The sequence below is a fragment of the Pecten maximus genome, chromosome 9 (genome assembly GCF_902652985.1).
Source record: "Pecten maximus chromosome 9, xPecMax1.1, whole genome shotgun sequence".
NCBI lineage: Eukaryota > Metazoa > Mollusca > Bivalvia > Pectinida > Pectinidae > Pecten > Pecten maximus.
Window position 1 is genome coordinate 3,294,641 of NC_047023.1, and position 25,945 is coordinate 3,320,585.

The window sequence follows — 25,945 nt, forward strand, 5'->3', positions numbered from 1 at the left end:
TCACGTCGCCTCCATAGTTCTGCTCCGTAGTGATATAACCTCTCTAGAGACAGATGCTCACCGGGTCACCTGCATATAAAAAATGGAGAAATATAAATTTATTAGTCCCCTGCCGTTTGAAAAACGGGGGGACTATAGGTTTACCCTCCGTCCGTCTGTCCGTCTGTCTGTCCGTCCGTCTGTCTGTCGGTCACGCAATAGTTGTCCGGACAACTCCTTCTAAAGTACTACTCCGATTTTAATGAAACTTGGTATACATGATCAGTATAACATGTAGTTGTGCATCCTACATTTCTTTTCTCGAAAAACTAATTTTCAAAATGGCCGCCGACTTCTCACTGGCTTGAGACTTGTCCGGACAACTCCTTCTAAAGTACTACTCCGATTTTAATGAAACTTGGTATACATGATCAGTATAACATGTAGTTGTGCATCCCACATTTCTTTTCAAAAATTCATTTTCAAAATGGCTGCCGGCTTCTCATTGGTTGAGGCTTGTCCGGACAACTCCTCCTAAAGTACTACTCCGATTTTAACGAAACTTGGTATTCATGATCAGTATAACATGTAGTTGTGCATCCTACATTTTTCTTTTTCGAAAAACCAATTTTCAAAATGGCCGCCGACTTCTCATTGGTTGAGGCGTGTCCGGACAATCCTAAAGTACTACTCCGATTTTAACGAAACTTGGTATACGTGATCAGTATAACACGTAGTTTAACAAATGGGAAATAAATAGTTGCACTCCTGGTTCAGGCAGGGGACTTTGTATTGCTGTTGCAATACTATCCATCCTTGTTTCTCATGACATGGCAGTAACACAACACTGCTTTCGAACAACAGGTGGTGAGAAATCAGTATACAGGTAGATCGTTTAATGCGCATATAAGAGTTTAACATTTCAGAATTTGATAGTTTGTACAAATAATGTCACTTAGTTGAAAACAGGTTACATCTCTTTTCCTAGACTAATTAAGCGTACAGTTCGTCTTACTAAATGAAAAATGTCTACATGTTATACACTGACTGATGTAGAAGGACGATACATAGGTCAATACAGAACATGTTGACATGTTATATATTGACAACCACTTTGCAGCTGGACCTAAATTAGAATTCTCAATCAGCGTCTGAAGTAAATAACAAGTGGTTACTCTTGTCAAAAGTGAAGATAAAAAAACAAATTTTGTTTATTTTTCCTCACATCACAGGACATTCCAAGGATTGCAAGGAAGAGTTCCAATGCCAATTACTATTGTTTTCTCATGAAAGACCAAAGGCGGTCCAGGGTGATGTATCAAGCAGCATGGAAGCACAGCCATGAATCAAGGCACTGATGTTTTTATTCCATTGATGATATATAAGCTGACAGACTTGAATTCAAATGTCAGTATATAATAACAATTTGGTGAATTAAAATAGATAGACTAATAACGAATAGAACGTCGATTTTGTAAATGTGTAGAGCAGTATCAATAGAATGTTATCATCCCAGATCCTAACATTACATAATAGAGGGATAAATCCAATGTAACCTATTTTGAAATATCTGTTGTCGCGGTTAATAGAAAAAAAAAGATATGAAAGTAGAAGTAATTTAGTCTCCTTTTTAAATTCATTTAAACGTGCTTCATGCTTTTATCTTCTATGTGTAGTGCCCAAACGTCTCAGTACTTTTGAGAAAAACTTTCTGAAAACTATTTACTGAAAGTTATACAGAGGTAAGGGTAATGCCTGAATAAATAAGCAAATATCAGGACTTACCGACACAGTCTAACATTCAATTTGGGAAGCGACCCTCCATAGGTTTCAAATTGTCTTTCCTACCCACAAACAAGCGACTACCCCGTGGCCTCCTGGTCCAACCATCTAGTTAAATTCATCAATAATTTCACTACCCCCTATCCCCTTCGCCAACGAGGTAATGTATAAAAATCGGCTTCCTGTCAAGAGCGCCAATAAAATACACCTAACTACATAAGGGTGCAAAGAACAATGTTGTCGTGTATTAGTCGGTCAATGTCTCGTCACTGTAAAAAATGAGTATACTGATTGAAACACAAAGGGTATAGATTGCTCCACCTAACATTTAAACATTACACGCACATTAAAGTCAAAATATCCCTACAAGCATAGATGATTTGTCAGCTTTGTAGGGAACAACCAACCAATTGAAAAAATATATTTTTGAAACAGCCCCTGTGTATAGAACGTTGAGCCAAGGATAAAATGTCTGGCAGCCACTGATTGGCCAGTATGTTATGAAGTGAGAAAATAGATATGTAGCCTGATAGGTAACTATCAATAAGAAATGTTGATATAAATTTCTTAAGTCCGATTGGTTTTTTTCCCAAAAGTTCACGTAATAATAGTAAACAGGTAAACATTTAAGATTTTTGAGAATTTTTACTGCGAAATTCACCTATTTTCAAAATGGCTACCCTGGAGAAAATTTGAGCTGAAGGACCCAACTTTTTTTTTTGATTAGGTGTTATATCAGACCCTAAACTTTTGTTATAAACCATAATCGTCATATTCAATTCAAGAATTTGAATGAAATAATCCAAAACGTTAACACTAAGGTCTATGGGAAAACAATTGGTTGGTTGGTCTCTACATATAGCTACCGCATATGACATTTTTTGCCATCTAGCGTCCCTGGAAACCAGATGATGGGACCGACTAGCACATTTTCGGACGGGATTCTCATCTTGGAGGCATTGTAGCAGAATTTAGAGAGAAATTGTGATTCAGGGGGGATTGATGATGAAAATATGACACATGTAGTGTTACAAGGAGGACAATAGACCGGACAGATACGGACATACATTCTATATTTCAATTGTAGCGGTATATATCGTGGCTCGGGGTACGGTGGTATGCTGGTTGTACTGCTGGCACTACCCCGGTTCAATGTGTGGGTGTGTGTCTGGTTGTTCTGTTGTCACTACCCCGATTCGGTATTCGGTGATATGTTTGGTTGTTCTGTTGTCACTACCCCAGTTCAGTGTTTGGTGATATATCTGGTTATTTTTTGTTGTCACTTGCCCGGTTCCGTGTTCTGTGTCTGTGTTTCGACTCTTTTATCTAAATAATGGCTCCACTCCTAATTTTTTTTCTCGTTCGGCCTTTTTTTCTTAATTTTTTACAAAAAGACCAGAAATTAGGGGGTGGAGGAGATAACATTGAGTTATCTCCCCCTGATCTTTATTCTATATCTTATTTGTTTATATTTCTGAGTAGCACGATTTCTATACTTGGCTGTTAACCAAAAGCCATCACTTTAAATTCAAAGCTTATCAAGATATTAAAATTTACATTTCAAAATTAACTCAATTTTAATGTGGTTTTCTCTTAAGAATTTCATATCCGGTACCAATAGAAGAATCAACCTACCAGCCTAAGACTTGCATTCAGGCACTGCATATTTTGATAGCATATCCTATGGTTCTATCCTGTTCCAGAAAAGTTATCTTTGAAAAATGTGAAAGATGCTATAGGGAACAACCAACCAATTGAAAAAATATATTTTTGAAACAGCCCCTGTGTATAGAACGTTGAGCCAAGGATAAAATGTCTGGCAGCCACTGATTGGCCAGTATGTTATGAAGTGAGAAAATAGATATGTAGCCTGATAGGTAACTATCAATAAGAAATGTTGATATAAATTTCTTAAGTCCGATTGGTTTTTTTCCCAAAAGTTCACGTAATAATAGTAAACAGGTAAACATTTAAGATTTTTGAGAATTTTTACTGCGAAATTCACCTATTTTCAAAATGGCTACCCTGGAGAAAATTTGAGCTGAAGGACCCAACTTTTTTTTTTGATTAGGTGTTATATCAGACCCTAAACTTTTGTTATAAACCATAATCGTCATATTCAATTCAAGAATTTGAATGAAATAATCCAAAACGTTAACACTAAGGTCTATGGGAAAACAATTGGTTGGTTGGTCTCTTGTAAGCGTATAAGAGATTGTTTAAAATACTATTTTGTTTTCTGTATCTTTAACTTGACGTTTAAGCGACATTGTTTTAATTACAAATAGGTATTGTTAATACTCAACATGAAAATATAACATCATTGATTTGTTTAAATCTAATCAATTCTCAGTATAACTAAATGTTAGTCTGATAAACTTTATCATTCACATCTTTGCCTATGAATCTTTCAGTGAAATTACAAAACAATACAATATGTATGCAGTCTTTATTTTCAATTACACATGCTAAATCACGAACAAGATTTATTAAGCTAACAAGTTCTGATTTTATCATAAGATACCTATTAAGCGATTCGGGGGTTATGTGTGCTTGAATCAGTGCATACCCCGTTGCCGTTAATCCCGCTTTATTTAAAATAACTCAATAGTTGTATACAAGGGACCCATTCTTTTCGTCTTAAATGTAGTTTTCTGTATATGCCATTTAATCAGTGACCCTAAGATTTGTCTTTTACAAAGAAAAAAGAAAGAAAAAAAATCCTAGCTCAACCCAATGGGACACAGCTGCATTACAAAATCTTTATAAATCACAACCTAAGCTGATAAGAGACAACCCTGCTAGAGATCAATCGCTGATCTGAGCCGTCACGAAATTGGCCGAAAGGTTAAGATTGGTTGGGATGTGTTTGCCGCATTATATTTAAACCTTTAACTAATACTTTGTTCGTGAAGTATTAATCATATCTGTCTACGAGCTATACGGTGTTTGTATGATACATATAATTGATAAGGGTTATTTTGTAATAAACTTGTAACAAACGGAATTGTTTTAATGAAGAAGGTTCTGTTACAAATACCAAGCATTATATATATATATATATATATAATACACTATGTGTTGGTGATCCGAAGATAAAGATTTGAATTTCCTGTCGTAGTTGTACCGAGAGAAATATATATAATATATGTACAATTCGTATCCATGAATGTAAATACATTGTGATCCAGGTATTCTATATCATCTTATAGACGACTTCCACAGTGATCATGTCAGGGTATCGGGCCGACCATCACTGAAAAAATATCTCTGGCGTACCCTTAAACGCTGACAAATAGGATCCTTAGGAAAAGAGTGTCTGGAAAAATTCTTCTCCGTCACAAAACCATAAATTATGATAAATAGATAATAATCTTTAAACATTAAAATAACAAGTAGGATAAAGATTTAAACGGAATATGTATTTCTCTTAACCTGGACAGGACAAGCTACACGTGCTCTTTGCACGTTCTCAACAATAACATGACGTCACGGCGATAATACAATTATGTCACGTCGACAATTCAATCATGTCACGTCAACAGTATGCGTCCTTGTTTAATATGTTCTCCTCATTTACATTTATAAGAAAAGTTAAATAGTCTACTAGTATTCATATAAGCAAATATGATAGATATAATTACATATTTAGAAAAAGGCCTTCTCGTTATTTTATTAAATGTTAAAACCTGTTTGACTGTTTCCAACTGTGATGCAATCGCGCTGTCGCTCAAAATAAACCCTAATACGGATTATATAGGAGAGAGGAGTGCACCAGAAACCTTACTTTCTACTACTACTACTACTACGATGATGATGATGATGATGATGATGATGCAACGTAAAAGTGTTATTACTATTTGCATATTTTCTATACAAATCGGCAGAGAACTGAGTTCTCCTGAGTTCTTTTCTCTTCCACATACCCCAATTTATAAGAAAAATACCCCAAATGGGCTCAATTCATTGTATTTCATAATGTAGCATCTTGCCTAACAAAGTTAACACGTTGTCATGTTTTAAAATGTATTATCGATATTGATACCCTATAAAGATATTGCATAAATTCATGTATAATTTGGAATCGCTTTCCAACTGAACAAATTAATGAATTATGCATGCATGTTAATATATGTTTAATCTGTAATAGCAATTAATTAATTAATTAATATCAATACTTCCATGCTGATAAAACAGGCTTAGGAATAAACATAGATCATTATAAATGCAACTGCTAGTCTATTCCTAATGATAATTATTATTTTGTGCAATTCATTAGGTAAAATAAAATAACACTGATAAACACAGACAAGCTTTCTCTTATTTTTTCACAGTTATAACCGAATACTAAAAACATTTTGGTTATTTTAAAATATCCTCAGATTACAAAATATCCTTTGCTGAGCAGCGTAGTTCAAAGTTTCGATTTCTAATATGTTGTGTGTTATTAGTTATCTCATAGAGTTAGTGTTGTAAAGGTAATACGCCGATTAATTTTAAATGAATCGATTTGTGTCCGTGCTGTCTATTTCTAAAGCAAACAAGTACTTATTGTAATGGAAAATAGCTACAAAAGTCCTCCAAACACCCCCGCAGTCATTTCATTACGTTCGCAACCCCTCAATATCCATATATACCAAATTTCATTGAAATTGAACAACATCTAAATTTCGACCAATCAGAAGCTTCCGTATTGCTGCTATTGTAGCGAACCCCATTCAGTTGATTTTGCTGTCCCCTAATACCCCTACGTACCAAATTTCATCAAAATCTGACAATATGTAAATTTGGACCAATCAGAGGCCAGGAAATGGCGGCCGTTTTGTTAAAAAGTAAAATTGAGGTAACAAGAGTGGCCGATGTCCCATGATGTAACTACATACTAAATTTCATCAAAATCGGACAATATAAATTTCGACCAATCAGAATCCTCCGATTGGTTGATATGGCAACAAAATGCATTCAGTTGATTTTGCAGTCTCCTAATATCCCTACATACAAAATTTTATCAAAATCAGACAATATCTAAATTCTCGACCAATCAGATGCCAGAAAATAGCCGCCATCTTTTCAATCTAGAAACGGAAGTTGCAGTAATGTGTGAAAGTGTCATGATACACCTTAATACCAAATTTCATAAAATTAAAGTTATAATGAAAACATAAGGGGAGCTGGCCTAGAACCCTGGCGTACACCAGAGAAATAGGAAAAATTTCAAAATTCAAAAATCAGTAGCCTCGACAGCCATCTTTGATTTCGGCTAAAAACAATGATGTCTCAAAATAATCTTCATATTTTATCTTTATTCCCACCAAGTTTCATTTCAGTTCAACAAACGGTTATAGAGTTATAGCCCATTACATTTTAGCCAATTATGGGCTCTGTTGGCCATATTGGATGTCAGATCGAAAAATAAACAGTGAGGTGCACAACTTCATCAGATTGCCATCTATGTTCACGCAAAGTTTCATTTCAATCCGTCTTACAGTGTTCGAGAAACGCGTCGGACAGAACTTGGCGGAAGAATAATGATTAGAAACGGAGTAAAAACAATAAGTTATGTTACTTTCTACATGGCAAAATACTGTGCGATAACCAATAATTTTACACACTATCGCGGGGTTGATAATTGTTGATTCATATCCGACCGTGTCCAAGCTCCAAATCGGGCTCTCGAATTGGTCTATTTGGCAATACTGGCAAGGAGAAGCTAATATTTTAATTGTGTCTAGAGACCCCTTGGTTCACATGTTAAGAGACCCTATGTCCACATGAAACGCCGATAATAAACTTTCCCAATTCTGAAATTATACAGCCACAAGAAACAAAAATTATAATATGTTGCTTTTCATTTACAAAATAGACTTGCACAGGATTGCCAGGGAAAATTGCATTGTAATGGAGAAAAGGCGATTTGAAATAAGAGTACTCAGCCACATTCAAGGACGTAATAGATCACTGAAATATCGCTGCGGTCCGTGCGCTATATAAAAAAATGAAGATAGTATTTGGGACGCAGACACCTTTACCTACCTGACCTACTTTGGACATATAAAATAAAAGTATATAAATGCAATACTCTGATAAACTTACCCGATTCAAAGGTCTTACCGAGCGTTCCATGTTTCCGCGAGTGAGCTCTAACATTACGTCATTGTAGGGCTCTGTATTTACTCGTTGTCACGGACAGTGTAAACCATTGTACACAAACACGTTTTTTGATATTACCATGTGTTGATATAACAAATTATTCTTTTCGTAATACTTCAATACCTTTGTCACTATAAGAGCAACCTGGTTGAGTTTTCAGGGTTCAGAATAAAACATAACAGATATGTATAGATCCATTGTAACATTTACATTTACGGTTTACATTGCTATTATTTCCGATTTCGTAACTGACTACACATCAATGGTCAAGTTAACAATGCAACGGTATTAACAGAAGTTTTTGGTGTGCATTTAAAAACAAGCAATGACTTGTATTGAATGTATTAAACACTGGTCCTTAGACACCTCTCAACTTATATGCGATTTTGTTCCAAACAGTACTGTACATCATATACAGTGTGTTTCAAAAGATCTGATACTTTAATCCCGAAAACGTCTAAAATTCATAATTACTAATGAGCATGTTTCAGTAGAAATTGCACGGATTTCCCTTTGGATAGCTTCCTTCAGGTCTACAGTGTTCTCAGGAGGTAGATTGTACATTTTATCCTTAAGATATCCCCACAAAAAGAAGTCTAAAGGGTTGAGGTCACGGGAATGTGGTGGCCACTCTGCATGGGTCTTCAGCTTCCAAAAATTAAATCCAACCACTCAAGTACAGTTCCTGCTGTATGTGGTGTTGCGCCATCCTATTGAAACCACAATGATATAATTTTATGAGTTTTTTTGTTTTTTTTGCAAGGCCGGCAAGAATTTTCTTTTAAGAAGCTGGAGTTAGCGATCAGAATGAACTGGCATGCCATTGCTATTTGTGTCCTCATAGAAAAATGGGCCAATAATTCCAGCTGAACTGAGAGCCACCCAAATGTTTACTTTTTCACTATGAAGGGGGTTTCTTTGTATAGAATTGTGGTTTTTCAGACCTATATAATCTGAAAATCTGCTTGTTCACCTCATTATGTAGGTGGAAATGAACCTCAACGGTATCCGGAAATGTATGCGGCTGTTCTATAATCTAACTCGCAAATGCCAACCGAGAATGAATATCAGTGTTTTTCAGGTGCTGCATAATTGGAATGCGATATGGAGTCAAGTGCAAATCAAATCAAAGTATCCTGTAGACACTTGAGATACTTGTGTTATCACTGTCTTTGTTCTTTAAAACTTGTCGCACAGACTTTTTGGAGAGTTTCCTCAATTACTGTTCTTACACTTTTAATATTTTCCTTAGAACGAGCACACTTAGGCCTTCCCTTGTTTGCATGTTTTCCATCAGCAACTGACTCACTGTCTTCAAACCTCATTACAATGCGCTTATCTGCATTATTGACATCTCATCATCTCTGGATACTTTTTTGCATACATCTCGCCACTTTTATAGGTGATATAAGCTGATAAAACAGTTTTACTGTTTCTACCAGATGTATGTCAGATACCTCCATCATTGAGATTGCCTGTTCTATGAGTCATATATGACATCATAGATGACGTCATATTCATATGTTTCTATTTAACATATTGAGAACAATTACCTTTCATATGGTGTATAAAGATTTTCAATGTGATGAGAAGAAACTGAGAAAAGTCAATTTAGAATGTATCAGTTATTTTGAAACACCCTGTGCATACTTCGAGGTTGTTTAACTAACAACTCATAGTTTTCGGTAGTTGCTGCTCCTGCTTAGCGCCCAGCATACAAGGAGTGTGATGACTGGTTCGCTCATTGTCTGTATAATGTGACCGGGTGGGGTGTCCTGCTGGGTGTTTTCGGCAGTATGCTTCAGTGAGTTAGCACTATAAATCGGCAAAAGTTCCAGCCTATCACAAGGAGACTTAACATGAACATACCGCATCCTCCCAAAACATACATACGCACTCAACACATGCATGCATGTCGCACGCAAGGGTGGCCGTCCTTAAATGTCCTTAGATGTTAATAGGACGTTAAACAAAATAAACCAAACAAAACAAAACGGTACAGTTCGCATAACTTGTGTGACAGACCACATTGTTTCTAATGTACACAAGCAAAAAATAATAATAATAAATATGTGTATCAAAGTATGTAGGTTAAGTAAATCACTCAAGAAGAAAAGCTGCGTGGTACCGATGGATATAATTGGTTTTTTCCCCCAACAAATAAGGTGTAAACGACTTCTTAGTTTAATGACAAAAACATATCGGGGATATTGTCATGTTCGAAACTAGAAAATAGAAATGTCAAAAATGCAACAAAATAGCATAGAAACACAAGCTAAAACTAATCCTAAGTACTTAGAAACCATGTTCAATCGAAGGCAAAACCAACGTGTTAGATATTCACATTGGCAATAGGAACCAAGGTTACCAACAGTGACAAAGAAATGGCTGAGGTGCTGGAAACATTCTTCACTTCTGTTTTTTACAAAAGAACTGATGGATAACATACCGTACTTTGGATATTTTGGCGTAGCTAAAATTGGGGTTTTTGCTTAAAATATGGTGGTTAGATATTGGTACGTAAGATTTTGGTGTTTACCATCATGTGTGTTAAATTTTGGCGCTGACCTGTAATTGATCTGTTTGCGCTGCGATACGCTACATAAATAATATAAATTTCGATCCCGATAAGTAAAATGTAATTTGCCACAGATTTAAAACAAAGTAAAAATATATTTAAAAGCCATGTCGCGCCGCGTGGACACGTATATAGAAATTAAAAAGGCTAAGTGAGAGGATTCGAATCACCTACCTGAGATATAACCTTTGCTTGAATAGGTATTTACTGAGAACATAGTAGTGTAACGGTTTGATTTTCCCTACAATCCAGGTTCTTAATTATACTTGATAGTACCGTGCTTTGAATATATAAACCACACAAGAATTAAATACATGTCCTACATTTATTCGATAATTCATCATTGACAATATAAAACAACTAGTAACCATAACTAGCTACAGCACCACAGGATAAAACCATCTTCCACACTATATTATAAAAAGCAGCTACCCCAAAACACAGACTGAAAGACTGAAGGAAAGTAACCAGCCAATGGCCAGCCAAGTGTAAGGAAAGTATAAAAGGGAAGTAAACAACCAACTTGTAACAATGAAGTACCAGCCCATGGCTTCTATATCTTCATACAACTTCCTACACACACTTCTAACATTGACACATTTAGGTGAAAGCATACCTTTATTGACACGTTTTAATCAGGAAACAACATTCAATACACAACAGCATACGAAAGTTAGTAATGAGTTATAGAAACTTAACGGAAATACAGTTTCTTAAATCTGGATAATGTTCCAACGATTGTTTCGTAAAACCAAAATATAACCATATCCAAAATATCCAAAAGTACGGTGCAATTATAGAATGTATCACACATACAGTTATAAACAAGAGGCCCATGGCCTTAACGGACATCTGACTCTAAATTAAAGACCCTCATACTACTGTATTATGTATTCTCTGTAGCATGTATAAAGTGGCACTTTTGGCCATGGCGGCCATCTTGGATTTCCCACTGGTGAAATTTGAGAAGTTTGAAATAGGTGTTGTTCAGATAAACCATGATTGTGCAATCATGTTACAAAATGGCCGCCGTGGCTGCCATGTCAATGACTTTACGAGGCCGAAATATAACACCTTGTTGGCTCTCCTTCCTTAGCATCCTCACCAATTTTCAGCTCAGTGGCACCAGTGGAACTGGAAAAGTTTAAAATGTGTTTTTCAAGATAGCTGCCATGGCGACCATCTTGGATTTCTGACATAACTGAAAAATAATAACACTTGGTCAGGACCATCTCAGGATCATTTCAGGCAAGTTTAAGCTCAATCCCACTATTGAAATTTGAGAAGAATCTTGAAATGTGAAAAGTTTACGCACGACGAACGGCGCACGGCGGACGGCGGACGGCGCACGAAGACGGACGAAGCATCATGACTACAGGTCAGCCTGACACTTCGGGTCAGATGACCTAATAAACTACACGAACTGTTTTGGGAACGCTCCTTCTTTGTTTAGACATTATCCGAATGAAACAAAATTCTACCCCGTCATATGTGGTGTATGCAGTTCTTAACAGCATTGTTGGTTGATTGCACATACTCAATAGATATCAAAATGTCCTACTCTGAACACAAAGGGACGTGTGTTTTAAGTAAGATATCAGCCCTAACTGACTATAATGTAAACTATTGGACAGTCTCCAGCTCTACGCGCCCCAGACTGTCCAACATTTTACATGATAAACAGTTTGATACTTACACCCTTTACTTGATTATGAGAAAAGAAAAGTTTGTATATCATGGTCCCTAGTTTCATTTCTCACTATCTTCGAAAAAGAATATTATACAACAATAAATCTAGCAGACGACATACATTAAGCGAGGAAACTTAACACACAAACCTGTTGTTGAACTCTGTTTTAACTACAGTCGTGTTCACATATATGTATATACGGATACATGTTTGCTCGTGCAGACAACTGTCCAATACAATATGTCTGAATTCCATATTTTTGTTCAAGGACATTAAAGATATGAGCGTTAACTCAAAGTATTCCCCTAATGTTTTACAGTAGAAATCATATCATACCTGCTTAATTACGGTAAACATCCATGTGTAGTCGTAGGGTGTGTCAAATCGACTCTTTGTAATTGGACCGTCTTTTAAGAAGAATCATCCCCGAATTCTCGATCTCGTGATACGACACTGCAAGTCATCAACACAACCTGGCCAGAAGCAGTAAATTTTGGCCAGGATAAAATTGGATTTAAAACTTACATCTTGCTCTTTACTATGGTCACATTGTGACTAAGTTTGAGCCAGACGTACTGCAGGTCACGGTCAAGTTTGGTTTTTCCTGGTATAACGAGACACCTTCCAACCGTAACGGTTACGCAAAACAAATCTATCATGTTGTTTATATAAGTGTAAATGTAGACAGGGCTTCTATTGTAAATCACAGGCGCTTGCATAGAACATGCGACTTTCAAAAAAAAAAATTGATATGACAGTGGTCAGTGTAATCTGTTAAGCTCAAGGTTGGCAACTCCGCCACGAGCGAAACGGCAGACCACCACACTTCAATCGACTAAAAAACACTTTTATTCAAACTGACACGGCGCACACTATATGCGACCGTCATCAGAAAACATTCATCTTTAACCTACCGTGCCACTCAATACGAATTGTTACATCCAAAACACAATAATCCGTGAAAACATCGCCGAATTCCTCGCTCAGAACGCCATTTTTCAAACGGCTCCCTCAGCCTGTCCAGATTCTTCATTTACATACGGGGTTCAAAGGTCATGCGATTATATGATCGTCAGTCGTCAGGTGTACTTTTGGGGGTCATCTCCGCATGCATTTTGTCCGGAAAATGCTTCGGCTCGCTGAAGAGTTTCGTCTAATTTACGATTATTTGAAGAGTTTTGTCAATGAACGATGATTTATAATGCAAGCGCCTGTGTTGTAAATGTCTGAATAACGGTTCTTTAGTAAATGTCTCCCATCGCAGTTCTAGAGTAAATATAAGTCAAACCGGTTATAAGAAAATATCTGTTATAGCGGTTAATGATTAAAAGTCTGTCATAGCGGTTAATTATTAAAGGTCCATCGTAGCGGTTAATAATTGAATGTCTGTCATTGTGGTTAATTATAAAGGTCTGTCTTAGCGTTTAATTGTTAACGGTATGTCAGCGGAATGATCAAAAGTCTGTCATCGCGGTTTACGATTAAATGTCTGTCATAAAGGTTTAACATAGCGGTTAATGATGAAAGGTTTAATATAGCGGTTAATGATTAAAGGTTTAACATCGCGGTTGATAATCGATTTGTACTTCCTACTTCAAAATTTGAGTTTCCACGTGTAGCAGTTAGTTGCGAAGCGGTAGATTTTGAATACGGTGGTAACAGGGCTGGTAGTTCTGAACGTAAATTCAACAATTGCTCTACATATTTCCAGCAATGTATGCTGACATGTAGTCCACTAAATAACATACCATCTTCGTTTATGTTTAGTCTTAATGTATATTTAGAACAGACGATATATCAACACTTTTTGGAAAGCGAAATCAGTTATGTTCACTGGTAAAATCAATGTCAGCTATCGTAAACCTTCACTAGGTTCTATAACAAGCTGATCTATTACATTATGTATATATTGGAAATTGTATAACTTTCTTTCCCCCTGGGTTCATTAGCAGACTGTTCGGTCAGGTGTCCGGTTTACAATGTATATGTACATGGGAATATGTTTTATAATCCTAGCTGCGAGTCGTTTTTACAACCAGCTGTGAGCAGCAGTAAGCTTAAACATTTTCATTTCCTGTAGAATGGATGACTCTTTTGAGGTAAAAGTTTTAGACGAAAGTTTTCCTCAGGGCACGGTTGAATCAGAGTTACGTTGCAAGTAATGTACTAGCAAGTGAAAGTACAGCTTAAAGTTAAACCGTCATGAATATACTCACACCAGTACATTCAGGTGACCGAATCACACACATACTTTACTAAATACAATTCCCATCGAATTTGTATTGCTAGGGATATGGTATTTTTTTATCATAAAATAACAAATATTTGTTATTAATGAGTATTTTATCTTGAAAATGTCGTATTAATGTAGATCAACATCGTATAGTCAAAACATTGTTTAAACTTTATTTTGTAATGCCTTGGCTAAGAGAGTAGCTGACTGCTGTAACGACAATTTTCGTTACATTTTCGGTCATCGTTATTCTAATTTGCTTTGCAATGCACCAATCATTTCGCTCGAACGAATCTAATGGTACCTTTAACTACAAGCTTACTAAATATGAGTGAGGTGTAATCAAATATGATTGGTCTTGTTTCCATTTTGTCTAACTTATTATTTGAACATGTATGATTTGATCAGTTTTTCTGTTATCTTTACGACAAACATTTTCTAAGAAATCAGTGTTGTATCAAGCCATGTCTCTTGACGCATTAATGAGACACTGATGTATTTTAAGAAGAGACTAAACGAGGCTCTCGGCCGGAAGAACGATTCTTGCCATTTATTAGCTTAGTACGTTTACTTATTTTGATTTACTATAACTCGGAATGCTGTTGGACAGGTTATTTGTAGTCTGATTCGATTCCCTTTATTATGTTGTAATTCACAGCTCAGCCTATAATAGCAAAGTTGAGGAATAGACGATAAGTCTTAATATCCTAAAAAGCGGTACATGGACACAGAAATGATATGAAAACTCACCAGCTATAATTCACTAGATCAGTTACAAATGCATGTTATCTGTACTAGTTTGTTTTGGGTTTATTTCTAAATATCGAGGTCTAGTAATCTGGTGGGGGTTTTTTATTTCTTAATTTTGTGGCCACATTTATACATCAGCGGTCATGGTCGTATTACACACACATACATATGTGCAGAATAATACTTAATACGAGCTGTAACATCAGTGGTTAGCGTTGCATGTTACCCCCTGCTCACTAGGCCAGCATCAGCTGTATGATGCTGTGTTTAACGACAGGTTTCCTATATTCTAGATAATACAACTGCATTTTCATAATTGTTACAGTTTTATAATGATAATGATAGAGGTTAGCATGACAAAGGCGTGTGGGTATGTTTAAATACACATAGACATGTATACGAAACACCGAGTACAAAACTTATATACAAATACTTAATACGAGCGGTAACGGGGGGGGGGGGATGATAGGACATGCTACACCCTCTTTACTAGTATATCTAAGCATCTATATAGCAGTACCCCATCTTTACTAATATATCTAAGCATCTATATAGCAGTCTTTAATCAGTTAATCTTGGTTTAAATACAAAACGCATTCTTCAAAAGTAGCACGCAATGTTAGAACTTGTCAATTACACAATTTTCTACGTGTAACAGTTTTGCTGGGAAATACAGCCGTTAAGAAGTATACCATTTTACCGAATATGTGTGAGTTGTATATTGACATTATGAACAAAATAAAACACAATGGGTCTTCTCAGATAATAGAAAAAAAGTTGTCAGAAACCTAAGTGGCCATTGACCTCTTGTTTTTATATTGGAAAGGCAGCACCTTGAACGTAATCCCCAAAACATACAGACGATCATTCGTTGTCCTATCAATAACCTGTTAAAATGAGGATGTTGTCGGGGGTATGTCTATGCATATTTCAGATAAACGCCACAACTCACAGTTTAGCGGTACTGAATAACTTACGTCCATTTTTGTACTACTAGTATTTTGTATTCATGCCATTTAGAAAACATGCATTAATGCGATTATTTCATGTCGATAATATATGGACATTTGAAATGTTCATGGACTTATTCAACATAACCATATATGGCATTTCCAATAGAAGTGCATGTAATTAAAACAGGATCTAAAAGTAAAAACAACCAACTCACGTAGCTTTCCATAGTTCTGCTCCGTAGTGATACAACCTCTCTAGTGTTAGATAGATGATCACTGGGTCACCTGCATATAAAACATTGATGAATATTAGTTTAATTCTCGTGGCATCGTTCTAACACACCACTGCTTTAGAACTCAATACACAGGTGGTGAGAAATTAGTATACAGGTAGGTTTTTATCCGTATATAAGAGTTTAACACTTCAGTATTACACAGTTTGCACAAATAATGTCGCCTAGTCGAAAAATATTGACATCTTTTTTGTAGACTAACCAAACGTACTGTTCTTTCTCTGTTGGAAACATTGCAGCTAAATATTGCAATTGCATGTTTATACTTGCTGATGTGAACGGACGATACCCAGGTCTATAAGAACATTTGGCATGTTAATGATAACCACTTTGCAACAGGTCCTAACATCAGGATTGTAAATCAGTGCCTGACTTAAATACACCACAGAGCATTTCGTGGATTGCTATTTAGAGGCTCAGTGCAAATGGCTTGTTCTCTCATGAAAGACCCAAGCCGGTCCTGGGTGACGTCTCAACCAGCATGGAAGTACAGATATGCATCAAGACACTGATGTATGCATTCCATCAATGATTTATAAAGCAGGCAAACTTGAATTCAAATTTCAGCATATGTTAACAATTTTTGTAGATTGAAATAGATAAACTGATCATGAATAGGGTATTGATTTCGTAATTTCGTAAATGTGTAGTATAGTGTCATGTAATGAAAATTAGTGTACGAAATAACTTCGTAGCGATAAAATGTTACCATACCAGATCCCAACATTTGATAATAGACGGATTTATCCAATGTAACATACATTTTTCTTAATTCAATGTGTAGTGCCCAAAACGGCTCAGAACATTCGCAAACTTAATGATTTCAATTTCAAGTAAGTAATTGAAGTCATACAGGTAGTAGTGTACAGTAAAAATTCCCAATTCTGAAAAAATATGGCAAAGTTAACCCTACATATAACCTCTAATAAAGTATAATTATTTGTAATCTGTACAACATTTGCAATTTTGATACAGCTCTGAAAGATAAGTAAACCGATATTTTCTAAGATTTTTATAGCTGTGAATACCATGGTAACAGCTTAAAAATCCTCAAAAATTGACTCCTATTTAAAATTAAATATCTCTATCCCAAAGACAGAATTAATCTGGTTTTGACATATGTTGTAAATTAAGTTTCCCGTTATCTCACCTTTTCTGTCGGCTTCGATTTTAAACACACTTGCGGAAAATCCGGAACCAATTGATCAATTTTTGTTTTAGGACTCACACAACTAAATAATTTACTATATGTTATTACTAGTGACCCAATCCCTTTATTCGCTCGTTTGAAGTTCAAATGATGTGAAATTCATATCAAATTAAAGTTTGAAATTGTTTCTATCGGATAAATGCTGTTATTGTATAGGTTTAATGGCATATAAGAGCACATGGGTACTCGGAAGACAGTAACCCTGAAATTAACAGTACACTGGGGAACCCCTACCTGGGGAATTCCCGCCTTTTTACACCTCGAATCCTACGCCATTCTATTTTCAGTAGGAGTGTATATTTTTGATTTTCCAAACCTCAAGACCCTACACTTTATTCTCGTATATAGAAAGTACCCATTTCATATATTAATTACTCAGGAAAACAGCTTCAAAACTAAGAAACACATTCTCCTCAGGGACTTGGTTTACATGAAACACAAGCTGATTGGCTGATTTAGTTGTGTGAGTTCTTTAAGAGCAAATCTTTATTTTTTTCTTTAGCCGTAAACTCATAAAAAATAATCTTTAATGTTCTGCAGATAAAATTCTCAAGTCACAGCAACCTGCATTCAGCAGTTCTCCTGTAATAGCAGATTGTCTCCATTGATGTGCTGGCACATCTGACCTTGACCGTGCCAAGAGTAACAATGACCTCACCTATATTGATACCCTCGTTTACCTATCAGTTTTAAACATTATATATTTTTTCTAAATTGGAGCATTGTGACAAACATATGTACCCTTGATAAACTAATGATTTGAAACTTATAACCGAATTCAATGCCGTTTTATCAACTTTTAAATAATTATATAATAAATACCTAAAAATTGATTAAAAAACCAAGATTTTTTAAAACATGTAAAGAGACTGGAGGCACTAGGAGTGTGTCTTGTACTGGTGAAGAGTATGCTTATTTGATATAAATAAACATTGGTAACCAGATTTAATCTGGGAATCAAACATAGCCGTTCTGCTCCCTCAGGTGGGGTGTCTGAGTGATCTGTCAGAATGGGGGGGGGGGACAATTAAGCTGCTGTAATGACGCTCGACTGACCGGACAGACGTCATTATCCTTTAATCCTTCAATATCATTAGCAGAGATACTCTACCATATGTATATAACACCCACTGAAATTAATTCTCATTGCATTCTGAGAAAATTCGCCGAAAGTACAGTAAACTTTTTAAATATCTAAGATTTCCAATGGGGAATTTCCCACACAGCAATCACACATCACTGGTCAACACAAAAATGATATCTACTTGTGTATATGAATCCAGAATCATGTCTGAAAACCAAGATGTTCCCACTTGTTGTCATATAGCCGGAATTCCGACTAATATGAAAATAATATGGCCAAAAGAAAAACTGTAGGTAATACCTAAAAATGAGCTGAAACACAATACAAGCAATTCAGACAGCTACATTAGTAAGTTGTACTGGTCTAAACTAATATTAAGTGACTACGAAACGGATTAATTAGAAAACTACACAAAAAAGTCTTACGTAGATAAGTTTTTGAAGTCATACAGGTAGTAGTGTACAGTAAAAATTCCCAATTCTGAAAAAATATGGCAAAGTTAACCCTACATATAACCTCTAATAAAGTATAATTATTTGTAATCTGTACAACATTTGCAATTTTGATACAGCTCTGAAAGATAAGTAAACCGATATTTTCTAAGATTTTTATAGCTGTGAATACCATGGTAACAGCTTAAAAATCCTCAAAAATTGACTCCTATTTAAAATTAAATATCTCTATCCCAAAGACAGAATTAATCTGGTTTTGACATATGTTGTAAATTAAGTTTCCCGTTATCTCACCTTTTCTGTCGGCTTCGATTTTAAACACACTTGCGGAAAATCCGGAACCAATTTATCAATTTTTGTTTTAGGACTCACACAACTAAATAATTTACTATATGTTATTACTAGTGACCCAATCCCTTTATTCGCTCGTTTGAAGTTCAAATGATGTGAAATTCATATCAAATTAAAGTTTGAAATTGTTTCTATCGGATAAATGCTGTTATTGTATAGGTTTAATGGCATATAAGAGCACATGGGTACTCGGAAGACAGTAACCCTGAAATTAACAGTACACTGGGGAACCCCTACCTGGGGAATTCCCGCCTTTTTACACCTCGAATCCTACGCCATTCTATTTTCAGTAGGAGTGTATATTTTTGATTTTCCAAACCTCAAGACCCTACACTTTATTCTCGTATATAGAAAGTACCCATTTCATATATTAATTACTCAGGAAAACAGCTTCAAAACTAAGAAACACATTCTCCTCAGGGACTTGGTTTACATGAAACACAAGCTGATTGGCTGATTTAGTTGTGTGAGTCCTTTAAGAGCAAATCTTTATTTTTTTCTTTAGCCGTAAACTCATAAAAAATAATCTTTAATGTTCTGCAGATACAATTCTCAAGTCACAGCAACCTGCATTCAGCAGTTCTCCTGTAATAGCAGATTGTCTCCATTGATGTGCTGGCACATCTGACCTTGACCGTGCCAAGAGTAACAATGACCTCACCTATATTGATACCCTCGTTTACCTATCAGTTTTAAACATTATATATTTTTTCTAAATTGGAGCATTGTGACAAACATATGTACCCTTGATAAACTAATGATTTGAAACTTATAACCGAATTCAATGCCGTTTTATCAACTTTTAAATAATTATATAATAAATACCTAAAAATTGATTAAAAAACCAAGATTTTTTAAAACATGTAAAGAGACTGGAGGCACTAGGAGTGTGTCTTGTACTGGTGAAGAGTATGCTTATTTGATATAAATAAACATTGGTAACCAGATTTAATCTGGGAATCAAACATAGCCGTTCTGCTCCCTCAGGTGGGGTGTCTGAGTGATCTGTCAGAATGGGGGGGGGACAATTAAGCTGCTGTAATGACGCTCGACTGACCGGACAGACGTCATTATCCTTTAATCCTTCAATATCATTAGCAGAGATACTCTACCATATGTATATAACACCCACTGAAATTAATTCTCATTGCATTCTGAGAAAATTCGCCGAAAGTACAGTAAACTTTTTAAATATCTAAGATTTCCAATGGGGAATTTCCCACACAGCAATCTCACATCACTGGTCAACACAAAAATGATATCTACTTGTGTATATGAATCCAGAATCATGTCTGAAAACAAAGATGTTCCCACTTGTTGTCATATAGCCGGAATTCCGACTAATATGAAAATAATATGGCCAAAAGAAAAACTGTAGGTAATACCTAAAAATGAGCTGAAACACAATACAAGCAATTCAGACAGCTACATTAGTAAGTTGTACTGGTCTAAACTAATATCAAGTGACTACGAAACGGATTAATTAGAAAACTACACAAAAAAGTCTTACGTAGATAAGTTTTTGAAGTCATACAGGTAGTAGTGTACAGTAAAAATTCCCAATTCTGAAAAAATATGGCAAAGTTAACCCTACATATAACCTCTAATAAAGTATAATTATTTGTAATCTGTACAACATTTGCAATTTTGATACAGCTCTGAAAGATAAGTAAACCGATATTTTCTAAGATTTTTATAGCTGTGAATACCATGGTAACAGCTTAAAAATCCTCAAAAATTGACTCCTATTTAAAATTAAATATCTCTATCCCAAAGACAGAATTAATCTGGTTTTGACATATGTTGTAAATTAAGTTTCCCGTTATCTCACCTTTTCTGTCGGCTTCGATTTTAAACACACTTGCGGAAAATCCGGAACCAATTTATCAATTTTTGTTTTAGGACTCACACAACTAAATAATTTACTATATGTTATTACTAGTGACCCAATCCCTTTATTCGCTCGTTTGAAGTTCAAATGATGTGAAATTCATATCAAATTAAAGTTTGAAATTGTTTCTATCGGATAAATGCTGTTATTGTATAGGTTTAATGGCATATAAGAGCACATGGGTACTCGGAAGACAGTAACCCTGAAATTAACAGTACACTGGGGAACCCCTACCTGGGGAATTCCCGCCTTTTTACACCTCGAATCCTACGCCATTCTATTTTCAGTAGGAGTGTATATTTTTGATTTTCCAAACCTCAAGACCCTACACTTTATTCTCGTATATAGAAAGTACCCATTTCATATATTAATTACTCAGGAAAACAGCTTCAAAACTAAGAAACACATTCTCCTCAGGGACTTGGTTTACATGAAACACAAGCTGATTGGCTGATTTAGTTGTGTGAGTCCTTTAAGAGCAAATCTTTATTTTTTTCTTTAGCCGTAAACTCATAAAAAATAATCTTTAATGTTCTGCAGATACAATTCTCAAGTCACAGCAACCTGCATTCAGCAGTTCTCCTGTAATAGCAGATTGTCTCCATTGATGTGCTGGCACATCTGACCTTGACCGTGCCAAGAGTAACAATGACCTCACCTATATTGATACCCTCGTTTACCTATCAGTTTTAAACATTATATATTTTTTCTAAATTGGAGCATTGTGACAAACATATGTACCCTTGATAAACTAATGATTTGAAACTTATAACCGAATTCAATGCCGTTTTATCAACTTTTAAATAATTATATAATAAATACCTAAAAATTGATTAAAAAACCAAGATTTTTTAAAACATGTAAAGAGACTGGAGGCACTAGGAGTGTGTCTTGTACTGGTGAAGAGTATGCTTATTTGATATAAATAAACATTGGTAACCAGATTTAATCTGGGAATCAAACATAGCCGTTCTGCTCCCTCAGGTGGGGTGTCTGAGTGATCTGTCAGAATGGGGGGGGGGACAATTAAGCTGCTGTAATGACGCTCGACTGACCGGACAGACGTCATTATCCTTTAATCCTTCAATATCATTAGCAGAGATACTCTACCATATGTATATAACACCCACTGAAATTAATTCTCATTGCATTCTGAGAAAATTCGCCGAAAGTACAGTAAACTTTTTAAATATCTAAGATTTCCAATGGGGAATTTCCCACACAGCAATCTCACATCACTGGTCAACACAAAAATGATATCTACTTGTGTATATGAATCCAGAATCATGTCTGAAAACAAAGATGTTCCCACTTGTTGTCATATAGCCGGAATTCCGACTAATATGAAAATAATATGGCCAAAAGAAAAACTGTAGGTAATACCTAAAAATGAGCTGAAACACAATACAAGCAATTCAGACAGCTACATTAGTAAGTTGTACTGGTCTAAACTAATATTAAGTGACTACGAAACGGATTAATTAGAAAACTACACAAAAAAGTCTTACGTAGATAAGTTTTTGAAGTCATACAGGTAGTAGTGTACAGTAAAAATTCCCAATTCTGAAAAAATATGGCAAAGTTAACCCTACATATAACCTCTAATAAAGTATAATTATTTGTAATCTGTACAACATTTGCAATTTTGATACAGCTCTGAAAGATAAGTAAACCGATATTTTCTAAGATTTTTATAGCTGTGAATACCATGGTAACAGCTTAAAAATCCTCAAAAATTGACTCCTATTTAAAATTAAATATCTCTATCCCAAAGACAGAATTAATCTGGTTTTGACATATGTTGTAAATTAAGTTTCCCGTTATCTCACCTTTTCTGTCGACTTCGATTTTAAACACACTTGCGGAAAATCCGGAACCAATTTATCAATTTTTGTTTTAGGACTCACACAACTAAATAATTTACTATATGTTATTACTAGTGACCCAATCCCTTTATTCGCTCGTTTGAAGTTCAAATGATGTGAAATTCATATCAAATTAAAGTTTGAAATTGTTTCTATCGGATAAATGCTGTTATTGTATAGGTTTAATGGCATATAAGAGCACATGGGTACTCGGAAGACAGTAACCCTGAAATTAACAGTACACTGGGGAACCCCTACCTGGGGAATTCCCGCCTTTTTACACCTCGAATCCTACGCCATTCTATTTTCAGTAGGAGTGTATATTTTTGATTTTCCAAACCTCAAGACCCTACACTTTATTCTCGTATATAGAAAGTACCCATTTCATATATTAATTACTCAGGAAAACAGCTTCAAACCTAAGAAACACATTCTCCTCAGGGACTTGGTTTACATGAAACACAAGCTGATTGACTGATTTAGTTGTTTGAGTCCTTTAACAAATGTGAAGCCTGTATATACTACTTCATACTGACTATACCAATTATAGTATACATTTATTTTTTTCATTTTTTATGCAAATCATAATACAGGAGTTATTTGCTTAACAACAAAATAGCCCATGGCCAGTTTGTCCTACTGTAGAGTGCTACCACATAGGTAATGTAAATAATTAAACATATAAGCACATATCGACACTTAGCGACAGAATCTAACAATGACTTTGTGAAAAGATCCTCCATAGGTGCCTTCCCAAAGAAAAGTGAGTCCCCGTGATACACCAGGTCCAACTATCTAGTTAAATAATGACTCACCAATATGTCACTAACTATCGCCTTTGCTCTTAAGTAAAAATCGTCTTTATGTCACGAGCGCCGATAAAATACAGCTATGTCAATAATGATGCAGAGTATAATATTGTCGTTTAAGTCGGTCGAGATCCTGTCACCGTTTAAATGTACGGCGTGGTTATCTAACCACAAAGGTAAAAAAATGTCCCACCCAGCAGTTAGACATGACACCCATATCGAAGCCATAATGTGCATACAGATATCGAGGCCAGCTTTGTAGGAGTATGCAAGATTGTTTTTTGCCTGTTTTACTTGATGTTTAAATGATCCTGATTTGATTATATATACGTATTGTTAAAACTCAACATGGAAATATGACATTTTTTTTTATTTAAATCTTAACAATTCTCATCATAATTAAGTGCATGTCTGACAGGCAACTTTACCATTACGCATCTTTTCCTGTGAATCTTTCAGTGAAAATACATTAGTTTATCATAGATCAATGTAATCATTGCATTGTGTAAATACAATATGTATGAAGTCTGTATTTAGAATTATACATTTGAAATGCTAGATTACGAACAAAATCTATTAAGTTAGTTAGGTCTGAGTAAATGACAAGAGACATTCAATGAAGCCAGGATTTACGCGTACTTTAATCAGTGCATTCACGATAGCCATTTATTGTTTGTCCAGCATATCTTAATCATGAATCCTGCCATTACAAAGTGTACTTAAATTAAAATCAAACATTAAAAACCATCTGTAACTCAGCATTAACACTATCAGACTGTTTGGTATTATGTGATCGCCTTCGTCCTATCAGTGCAAAACGATGGTACCACAAATATTGGAGGTACTGACGTCCGATCTTACAGTGTCATCGGACTGATGGACCACATTTTCGAGCTTGACACCTTTACTTATTAGATTAAAGTCACATCAAAACTCTAGCGTGATATTTGTGTTAGACTTTATGCCCCACAAGCATGTTTGGAGGACGAAAGGCAGGAATATACTGGACCATTAAATCATCAGAAAAATCGCACATCACACAAAAAGGACACATTTACCATAGCGACAGGTAAAGGTCACATACAACAAAACGTTATCATAATAATACATTTATCACGGCGACAAGTAAGGGACGCATACCACAAAACCTCATCATAAGAATACATGTATCACAGCGTCAGTTTAAGGACACATAAAAGAAAACACCACCAAAAAGACGCATTTACTTCATGGTCGAGTAAAGAACACGTAACACAAAACGTCAATATAAGGACACATTTACCACAGCGTCAGGTGAGGGACACATGCCACAGACGTCATTATAGGACACATTTACCACAGCGTCAGGTTAAGGACTAATAACATAGACGTTAATATATGGAAACATTTACCACAGCGTCAGGTGAAGGACACATAACACAGACGTCATTATAAGGACACATTTACCACAGCGTCAGGTTAAGGACACATCAAGCAAAACGGTATGGTATTGATACATTTATAACAGCTCAGGTTAAGGACGAGTCAAACAAGACGTTAATATAAAGACATATCAAATAAAATGTCATCACAACGACACATCAACCAAAACGGGATAAATAAGGATACATTTGCCAGAGCGTCAGGTGAAGGACACCTAACACAGTGTCAACAAAGAAATAAAGGATATCAACATGTACCACAGTGGTAACACACAAATACAGTATATACCACTCTGTCAACACAGAAATATAGCATACATCACAGTTTCACCTCAAATATATCATGTATACCCCAGTGTCATCACACAAATACAGTATACACCACATTCTCAACACACAAAGACTGAATAATCCACAGTGCCAACACGCAAATACAGCATGTCCCATAGTGTCA

At 35.6% G+C, this 25,945-nt stretch overlaps 1 long non-coding RNA gene across 1 annotated transcript in view; it reads right to left on the minus strand.

Annotated features, from left to right (window-relative positions):
• The window catches only part of LOC117334660, a 30,866-nt gene continuing 4,921 nt past the window's right edge, over positions 1 to 25,945 (minus strand). The window contains exons 2-3 of the long non-coding RNA XR_004534206.1: positions 16,331 to 16,400; positions 1 to 69 (exon numbers count right to left, since the gene is read on the minus strand). This is a non-coding gene — a long non-coding RNA (uncharacterized LOC117334660). The remainder of the gene's footprint in view (positions 70 to 16,330; positions 16,401 to 25,945) is intronic.